This window comes from Pinus tabuliformis, chromosome 1_1 (genome assembly GCF_031772625.1).
Source record: "Pinus tabuliformis cultivar Carrire ecotype Pingquan chromosome 1_1, CPIR1, whole genome shotgun sequence".
Classification (NCBI taxonomy): domain Eukaryota; kingdom Viridiplantae; phylum Streptophyta; class Pinopsida; order Pinales; family Pinaceae; genus Pinus; species Pinus tabuliformis.
In genome coordinates, this window is record NC_142297.1 from 621132604 (window position 1) to 621142945 (window position 10342).

Sequence of the window (10342 nt, forward strand, 5' to 3'; positions counted from 1 at the left end):
GTCCTATTTATTGTCTACAAGGACTATTCATCAATAAACATGATTTTACTATTTATGAAGAATTTAATCAATTTAGGCCTTACATACTGAAGAACCAATGAAAGGTGATAGTGCCTCACCTAGCCATGAGTATGTCATTTGTATAGAAAGAAACTGGGGAGTGCAAGGGGAATTGGATGACTTCTATCCACCATTGTCAACTTCCAAGGTCTCTGTAGGTTAGCATGCAGTTGGATTGCTTTCTAGGAACATGTAGGAGCCACATGAGCTACATTGGAAGGAAAAAGAGTGGATTGTTAGATATGTCAAAGGGACTACTAGCTTTGATTTACACTATGCATCAAGGTATTCCTAATATTTTCTTGGATACATAGATTTACACTAGGTTGGAAATGGCATAGATTGAAAGTGTACCTCAAGATACGTTCTCTAGATTAGATACGGTCCAATATGTTGGTTAAGAAATAAGTAGTCATATATTTCTGGTGGAGTACATTGGTGCAATGAACACTATTACTTCGGCTATATTATTGCATCACTTTATTATAAAGTTGGGTGTTCAACTTCTTCATCCGATAATTATATGGTGTGATAACCATAACACTCCCAAGTTTTGCAAAGGTCAAGTATAAAGGAAACGAACTAAGCACATTAAGGTCTACATGCACTTTATTAGAGAAAAAAATCATGATGGATTCATTGATATGTAGTACTACCCTTCTTCTAAGTAGATTGCAAACATCTTCACCAAGAATTTTGTTGAGTAGAGGTTCATAGCTTTGTGAGAGATCTTACGAGTGAAGTACACAGTTGCCTAAAAATTGATCTTGCTAGCATTAACATTCTTATTTTGAGGGGGATTTTTGTTCCCATTGAGATTTCCCTCTTTATCTCACATTTTACATATTTTTTCATACATAAGTATCTAGCATGGTTGAAAAACTCATTCACTATGCACACTCCCTAGTTATGCTTTAGGTGGGTGTTGGTGTAGATGCACATTTAGGCCCTCATAATAAATAATTGGGTCCACATATGACCACTTCTCTCATATATTAGACATTTCCTACCATTTGGAATCATCTTATATTTTTAGTAAGTCTATTTTAGTAGGGGGTACCATCTAGGATTACATATGGCATTGAATGTGCATTAACTAGGTGGTGACATGAATATTTCCTATCCATTAATTTGCATTACCTTTTATCTATATGGTCCCTAATTATCAATGTGCACTTACTCTGTTATTATGGGATACTATTGTTGAAAAACTAGGGCATCCTTTATACTAATAATTACTTCTTTAGTTAAGTTAATCTTTTTCCATCACAAAGTAATTACACAAAGGATTTGAACAACAAATACAAAATAGTATCAGGATCATAATGAGATAGCCACACAAGAACACAAGAGTTTACCTTGGGGAAACCCACATGGGGGAAAAACCCAACAATCCTTTCCTTATAGAATGAATTTGACAAGAGATACATTAAAGTCAAGATCACTGACCAACATAGAAGAATAGCTCAACCTCTCACCAAGAAATCAAGTCATCCCTCTTCAAACTAATTGTAATCGTAGAGATTCGAACCACAAATTTCAGCCATCTTCCATGGGATCAGTCCACTGGAGTTTGGTCTTCTTGTATAAATATTCAGCCTCCTTGTTCCACATATATTTTTCATTTTGACACCAAAAAAAACCACATAACACCTCAACCCTTCCACAGAGAAATTTGGTCCTTCTGGTACAGAAATAAATAGCAAAGATTTCAAACTTTGCCTCAAGTAGATACTACATGAACTCTCACTAAACTCAAACTTCTTTCCTTTCTTTTATGAGGACAAAACCAATCAAGACCAATCACTTTCTTCTTCTATTGTATTCGATTTCCTTGTCACCTTCTATTACAACTATATCATTCTTAAGAGATGAGATATGTGAAGTGCTTTGAGGGAAGACAAGTCACTCATATTTATAGTCTTCCTTGAGGGTTAGATGGGTTTCATAAGGGGCTGAGCCGACTTGTACAAGAGGAAGGCTGACTTTGTCTTCTTGTGGAGAAAAATCATTATTTCAAATTTTCCTTTTGAAAATAAAATCAATTAAATATTTTATTTTTCTTGCAAGCAGGAAGAAAACACTTCATATAATTTTTTTTTTATAAATATAATTTATATTTCATCATTACAGGTACAAATGAATATTATGAAGATTGATCATAACTACATATTTCGGCAACTATCTTATCCACAACCTTATCCACTCACCTTCTTACCTTATCCTTTGACTTTTAGTCCCAATTTTATAGGTTTCTTGCTATTTCTAAGTTAGGAGTTGCATGAGGGAGTTATCACTTTAAAGATAACTCATTTTTTTACTCCACTACTCAACCATATTTTAAACTCACTCTATTATAGGGTCTCCTACCCTAGGCTACTAATTAATCAAGGAAAATGATTTTCTATTTCCTAGTGTGCATGCACTATTAAACCCCAACCAAATGTACATTGGTTCCCTCTCAAGTATTGTTATATACCTAGGGGAGATAATATGGGGTACCAAGGGAGGTACCCAAGGTAATAATGTAATAATGGGATGGGCCATAGTAATAAATAAGGTAGTTAACCCATGTCATGTAAGGGACCACAAGTAGTTAATAATAATGTAATGGGCCCATGGTATTAGTTGATGGTATGAGGGAACCATGGTAATGATCCATGGTATTGTATGTATGAGGCCTATATAGAGGCTAGAGACTCCACATGGGAGATAGTGAAGGATTATTGTATGAACAGGCATATGGCTTGTGGAGTGTTCTCCTTCCTTAAGGAGTGAATGTATGGTGTTGCCCTACCTTAAGGGTTTGATCAATAAAGAATCATTTCATATTATTTCTGGGTTCATTTGCATTATATTATATTTTCATATCAGATTTATAATATTTCTGGGTTAGATCTATAACAAGTGGTATCAGAGCACTTTCTTGGGCACAAAAGTGGAGAATTTTTTTAATTTTTTGCAGGATTTCAGGGGCGGCGAGTTTGCAGATCAAATCTGTACGTTTTGGTGCAAGATCTGCAAAATTTAATTGTAGATCTGAATTCTATGTGAAAAAATACCTGATTTAAAAAAAAATCAGTCAAATCGGAGTCTGGATGAAGGAGATATCGCTAATCTAAAAATCAGTGGGGTTGCAGACAATTTTTCAGGGCAGCGAGTTTGCGGCGCAGATATGGACGTCCTGGTGCCATATCTGCAAAATATAATTGTAGATCTGGATTCTTTGTGAAAAAATACTCAATTTCAAAAAACAAATCACTCGAATCGGAGTCCGGATGAGTGAGATATCGCTGATTTAAAATCAGCTCTTTTTGCAGAAATTTTGGTTACGGCGAGAGAGTTGCAGCGCAGATCTGAAATTCTAATGCCTGGATCAGGATTTCTATCACATGGGCAGATGCATAATGATTGTTCCATTTCTTAAAACAGCTCATAATAAAGATTCTGAGCAATATTGACGAAACTGTGACAATTTCAAATTTTCGCCAAGTAAGTGAATTTTTTCTCAAACCCTCTTCATGGCGATTCTATATTTTACAGGAAAAGATGATGGTCCTACTATTGAAGAATTCATACAGAGATACAAGTCCACACATGGGACATATTGGAAGCTTCCAATGCTGCTTAATATGATAGATGAGGCTCAAAAATGGAATTCATCACTTGACTACCAGCAGTTGATCAAACTTTCAGATGCAGAATTTGAAAAAGTCTTTTTGGACAAATGGTCTCGGGCTAGAAAAAAGGAGAATGAGACACATAAGGGGTTAATTGCTACGGGTGTCTCCTTACTGCAGGTTCATGGATTGATTCAGAAAGAGAAGATCATTGTTTCTATAAATCCTAGTTGCAAGCATAATTTCATCCATGTTAATTTGGTAAAAAAATTGCAAGTTCCTGCAAAAAACATTAAAAACACACAGGTGGAGGATGAGGATGTTCAAGTGTATAAGGATTTGAAGATTTCTATGGATAAGTATGTGTTTCATGGTGATTTTTATGCTTCAGATATGGATAACATGGATGTTGTTTTGGGATACCCTTGGATGGAATCAGTGGGTACTATAAATATTAATGGGCAGAAGAAATTCCTGAAGCTCTGGTATAAAAAGAAGAAAATTACATTACATGATATTTCCATTAATAAGCAGGTAGAGTCCAAGGAGGCTGAAGCAGAAGATGTTCCAGAGTCTGACATATTAGATGATGAGCTAGTAATGATAGATAATCAAACACAAACGGAGGCTGAAGCAGAAAAGGTTACAGGTGTTGATACATCAGAGGAGGCTCAGTGGTTGAAGTCATATTGGAAAAGAAGACACGACAACAGGCACCACAGCAGGGTGAATTAAAGAAAAAGACACCGTGGGTTAAAACTTCAACATATCATCACCCACATCACCTCGCAAGAAAACAACCAACACGATGGAAACCAACTAGCCATAAGGACAACAACCCCCATATGATGGATAGCAAGGAGCCTAGATCCACCTACTACACATCAACACAGAAGAGCTGCAACGGTAAACTTCCATCTCAAGCGAGTGAGGCACCAACGAGATCGAGGGGTCACTTTTCTCTTGGATGGCTAGATGCACGTGCATGGTACTAGTGGACTACTCTTTTGAGTAGATCTTATTATTTGTGTTCTTCCCATGTTTCGGGGACGAAACATGCTTAGGGGGGTGGAATGTTATATACCTAGGGGGGATAATATGGGGTACCAAGGGAGGTACCCAAGGTAATAATGTAATAATGGGATGGAACATAGTAATAAATAAGGTGGTTAACCCATGTCATGTAAGGGACCACAAGTAGTTAATAATAATGTAATGGGCCCATGGTATTAGTTGATGGTATGAGGGAACCATGGTAATGATCCATGGTATTGTATGTATGAGGCCTATATAGAGGCTAGAGACTTCACATGGGAGATAGTGAAGGATTATTGTATGAACAGGCATATGGCTTGTGGAGTGTTCTCCTTCCTTAAGGAGTGAATGTATGGTGTTGCCCTACCATAAGGGTTTTGATAATAAAGAAGAATTTATATCTATTTCTCTCTTATTGTTTCTTGGGTTTATTTACAGTATCAGATATTTCTAGATCAGATCTACAACAAGTGGTATCAGAGCTATAACAAGTATGTTTATATATATATTCATGTCAAGGAATTATATACACAATATTTTATGATAATTCAAATTGGGCTCTTTAGCTACCTAGTTTTTTCTAGTGAAATTTCATTCTTTTCTTTCTTGTCATGCAAATTCTAGTGTAGTATTTTTCACACAAGATCTTACACTTGTGCTTAGAATCCAACATAATGGATATCAAGTTTCATTAAATATAAGTTGATCCATAAACTGTCGTGGATATTCCACTAGATAGTTCATCACAATAGATTTGATATAATTATATTTCAAAATATGAAATCTACACTTTTACTATTTTATTTGTCTTTAGACTTATGGATATGTAAATTATTGTTAATTGCATATGCATGAAAATTAAAAATATGCAGAATATAGAGAACAACAAAAAAAATCACTAACACATTTGATGCAAGATATGACCGGGAAACCCTTTCGGGAGAAAACACAGCTGGAAGGTGAGGTAACTCTACTTTATTTCTTTGAATAAAAAAAGGTTGTGAGTAAAAAGAAGTATGGTGTGTGGCCTATGGGCTACTGTAGTGCACAAATACTCTATGCGTTCTCTATCTCCTATTCCTCTTAGCTATTTTTTCTCATATATGGAACAAATGCACTTGAAAGAATGGAACCCCTTTTCCACCTAGTAGCTCTGTTATAATACAACCTAATAGCCTACTAGTTGTTAGGTTTGAATACCTCAACTCTTAATCAAAGTTACAATATGGAATATTCTAAAGTATTCTTCATCATAATCACATGGCTAACACCTTTTCCATGAATAATGGGAGCTGACGTGGAATCCTCTCGAATTATTATGGTGAAAATAGGAAGGTCAACTTCTCAGTGGCCTATTTTTTCATACAGACTAGGATTGACGCGATTTTTACATTGCTGGAATGGTTATTGTGTGTATAATATGATATAAAGGTTCACTACTAAAGAGGCAAAGTTTTACCCCCAAAATATGTCATTTGATGCCTCAAAATGCCCTCTAAAGGTTTTAGACCCTAATTTGCCAAACTGGGTCCCACTGGTAAAAATGGTCCTATGAGTTGATTCTTCCACCATTTCCACTTTAAAAGCATTGATATGGATGAAAAACAATATAATGGTCCAACCTGGATCATAATTCCATTTGAAGCTCTATATTGTAAAAATTGCAATACTCTAATGAGTTGTGACAATCTAACAGATAAAGTAGTACTTTGGCCATAGTTTCCCAAGGAAATGGAAGAGAAAATGATTAAAATTAAGAATAATTTGAAGGAAACATAGGAAAAGAAAAATAGTTATGTGGATAAAGGAAGGATACAAAAGTAATTTAAAATTCAGGAGCTTGTATTCTGAAAAGTGAAGCCAAAGAAGAGTTTTGTGAAGTTGAGAAGTTGCATCAAGCTAGCAGCCATGTTCTATGTTCTATTTGAGATATTGGATAAAATAAGACTACTTGTGTACATGATTACATTTCTTATTTCTGTGAAAGTGCATAATTCATGTGTCATTGTTGAAAAAGTATTTGCATGACCCTAACCATTTAATTAACTATACTTTGATTCAGTTGGGGCCTAACGGAAACTTCTAGATGCAACTAGCTTGTATAATAGAAAGGAGGTCACAGTGCTCCAGATTAGATCCATAGAGAAAATAAAGGTCCAAAGGACCTATTACAACCTTCAAAAGGAGACATGGGAGCTAGAGGATGCAATACAAGAGGCATACCCACATCTATTTTCAAATTTTGATGTAAAACTGGTTGTATATGTGCATGGTGATGTGCACTGAGGATGGTCCAAAATTTAAGGTGAGGGGAATCTGAAACCCAAGTTTTGATCCCTGTATTAGTGATGTATATTTGTGTATATGATGGATGTACAAGGGCCAAGTGATGTAATATGTGAATATTGTACATTGAAGGTTATTAATAAAAATATATCATTGGTTGCAGATGGAGAAGAAAGAAACATGGAGGCTATGATCCTATGAGAGAGAAATTAAAGGGGGTTGAGGGACTTGGGGGGGATAAATTAAATAACAATATTTTATTCTTAAGCCCAAATACTTTATCTTATTTTATCCTAATTCCTTTATCTCATATATTACCCTTTATTCTCTTGGAGTGAAGTGCCAATTGGCAAGTTGGAAACACACACTTAATTTTTGGTTGATGTGGGGGATTTCATAATTCATTATTACCTACGGTTATTATGAGAGATTATGCTCCCAAAACTGCAATATAATGAGAAATGTTTCTTATGAGAATTATGTAGAAATTATGCCTATGTGTATGAGAGATTACTACCATTAAGGAAATTATATTACAACAGAGAATCCATGGAGACCCCAACAAAGAGATCTCTTGGATATTTCGTTTTGTGTCCCTGGAGGGAAGTGGGATAGCCTAAATGAACACATGGTAAACAAGGGAATCCCAATCCTTGGGTTATATTGGTTAAAGCGGGAAGAGAGCTAGTGGATTCAAATTATTGTAGGATTTACAAATTATGATGAGTGTGAATTTGGGTTATGTGAGATATATCCATAGGACAATTCATTTGTAACATAACCCCTTCTAATTCCAACCAAAACCAACATTAGTAGGAGGTAGCTAATCCAATATCCATGGTACCATTATGGAAATGGGGTCTAAATTTTTTGCTTTCTTTTACTCCTTCGAAACATAAAATAAATTGTACCATTAATTCCATCTCAATGAGATGAATTCGACAATATATATAAATTTACGTCAATCAGACTCCCATATTGGAAATTATGGCCATTTAAATTTGGCCTATCATACTGCACCACATCAACATGATTTTTCACATGGTTATCTTAGTTAATTCCATGTCCTCCCACTTGGCATCTCCACCACAATTGATGATCGTCCATGTTGTCCTTTCTATTTTTTTCGAGCAACTACAGATATATATGTGCACTACCCCCCTTGCGGCCCAAATTAAATACACACAAAAATATAAGTAATTGCATCCACGACTTTGAAATGGGACCCACAGTACTACCTCACCCCGGGAGTAAATCTTTGAGCGTTCTACCTCACCTTCCTTCCAAAGTTTCCAGGGTCCAAACTCCGAGGCCCATCTAACAGTGCTAAAATGTTTATGGCACCAACGATCTATATTGAGTAGGGCTTCTTCCTTCCACATGGCCCACCATTCCACGTCTCCCCGGGGGTTCAACCCCGAGACTTTTGTAATGTGCCTCCCTTTGAATTCTGAGGGGTAACAAGGGTCATCTAATGGAATTAAGGACTCGTCCATCAATGACCAAATTTCTCTTTGCTTACATGCTTGGTCACATGGTTGATAAGACATCAACGACATTCCTCCTAAGCCTTAAGGCTTCAAACTCCTGCACAATGTAAGTTTGAAGGTATTGAGATTTACCTAGGGCCTCTTTCACAAAAATGAATATAAAAATGTCTACAAACTCATCAAGCCATCCCTCCCAATATTTCAATAGGGCGTAGCCCAACCCATACATACATACATACATACATACATTGTTATATCCATCCATTTATACTTAGGCCCATTGGACCAAATTCAAGCTCATAATTATTCAAAGTTCTAGAGGCCTCTCAGACTAATATTAAAAAGAAACATTGTCATGAAGGAAAGCCATAATCCATTCAATTTCACATGAATTACATAGGGAATCATCATTCCACAATATAACACAAGTATTAGGCCAACATATTGAAACAATACTAAAACAGGCTTTAAGCTAGCACATATGCTTAAAAAACAATGAACATAGGTTTGAATATACAATTGTGTTATCAATGTTCTCAACAACTGAGGTTGGGACTCCAACTCTCCACCCAACCATAGACAAGTTGCAATAAAGTCTTTCTTGCAGCTGTCATCCTCGAGCCAAATTTTAAAGCTTGAGTTAGAGTTCTTTTAGAGGAGTTTAAATTGATACTGTTAGCTAAGACAAGGTGTCTCAAGGCTACCTCGCCTCCACTCACCAACTACCAAGAACCAATAACCACAATGAATCACTTCACTTGCATACAACCATCATCCACTCACAAAATTAAACCAATATTCTCAATTGAAATAGGGTGTCTCAAGGCCACATGACGTTCACCCACCAACTACTTAACAATTACACGCAAGACAAGGAACACATTATTTTATGCAAATGGACTTGTAGATCAACATCCCAACTTCTCTAGGCATTTACACACAAAGAGTCTCAATTCAGATATGGAGGGAGAAATATATAGTTAAAACATGGAGGGTTTATCAGCTAGATTGCCTTTGAAGGAATAAGAGTGCACCTTCCAACAACTTAGTGGAGTATTCCACCTATATTCTCAGCCCAAATCCCATGGAACTACCATCATGTGTCATCAACCCACCAACTCTATGTTCCTCCGCCTCTCAAAGGTTATCAACCAGCAAAGTCTCCAATGGATTTATCAGCCATGTAAGGCGTAATTATGATTATCAATCAGCTAGCCTCACAGGTTTCCCAATTGGCTATCATCAGAGTCTGAATTGAGGGAGAAATATATAGTTAAAACATGGAGGGTTTATCAGCTAGATTACCTTTGAAGGAATAAGAGTGCACCTTCCAACAGCTTAGTGGAGTATTCCACCTATATTCTCAGCCCAAATCCCATGGAACTACCATCATGTGTCATCAACCCACCAACTCTATGTTCCTTCGCCTCTCAAAGGTTATCAACCAGCAAAGTCTCCAAAGGATTTATCAGCCATGTAAGGCGCAATTATGATTATCAATCAGCTAGCCTCACAGGTTTCCCAATTGGTTATCATCAGAGTTACACTCTACCTGAATCCTCTCAGTACTACTATTCTTGTCTACCCTCTTATAAATTCAGCTTGACCATTCAGGATCCTCACAACTGGCCTCTTTTACTGTTCCCTTCTCTACCTATGTGTATGAGTCATGGCTATTTTTTTTCCACAAACCTTTTGATCTCTTCTTCTTCTTTCTTCAACCATACGTGAGAGAATATCTATCTCTCAAATACCATCCTCATCCCCGTGAATGAGTGTCTTCTCATCTTTTTCCATAAGAGAAACTGTTTAATTTTCGTGGTCTACATGGTCTAACTTGCTTGGGCATCA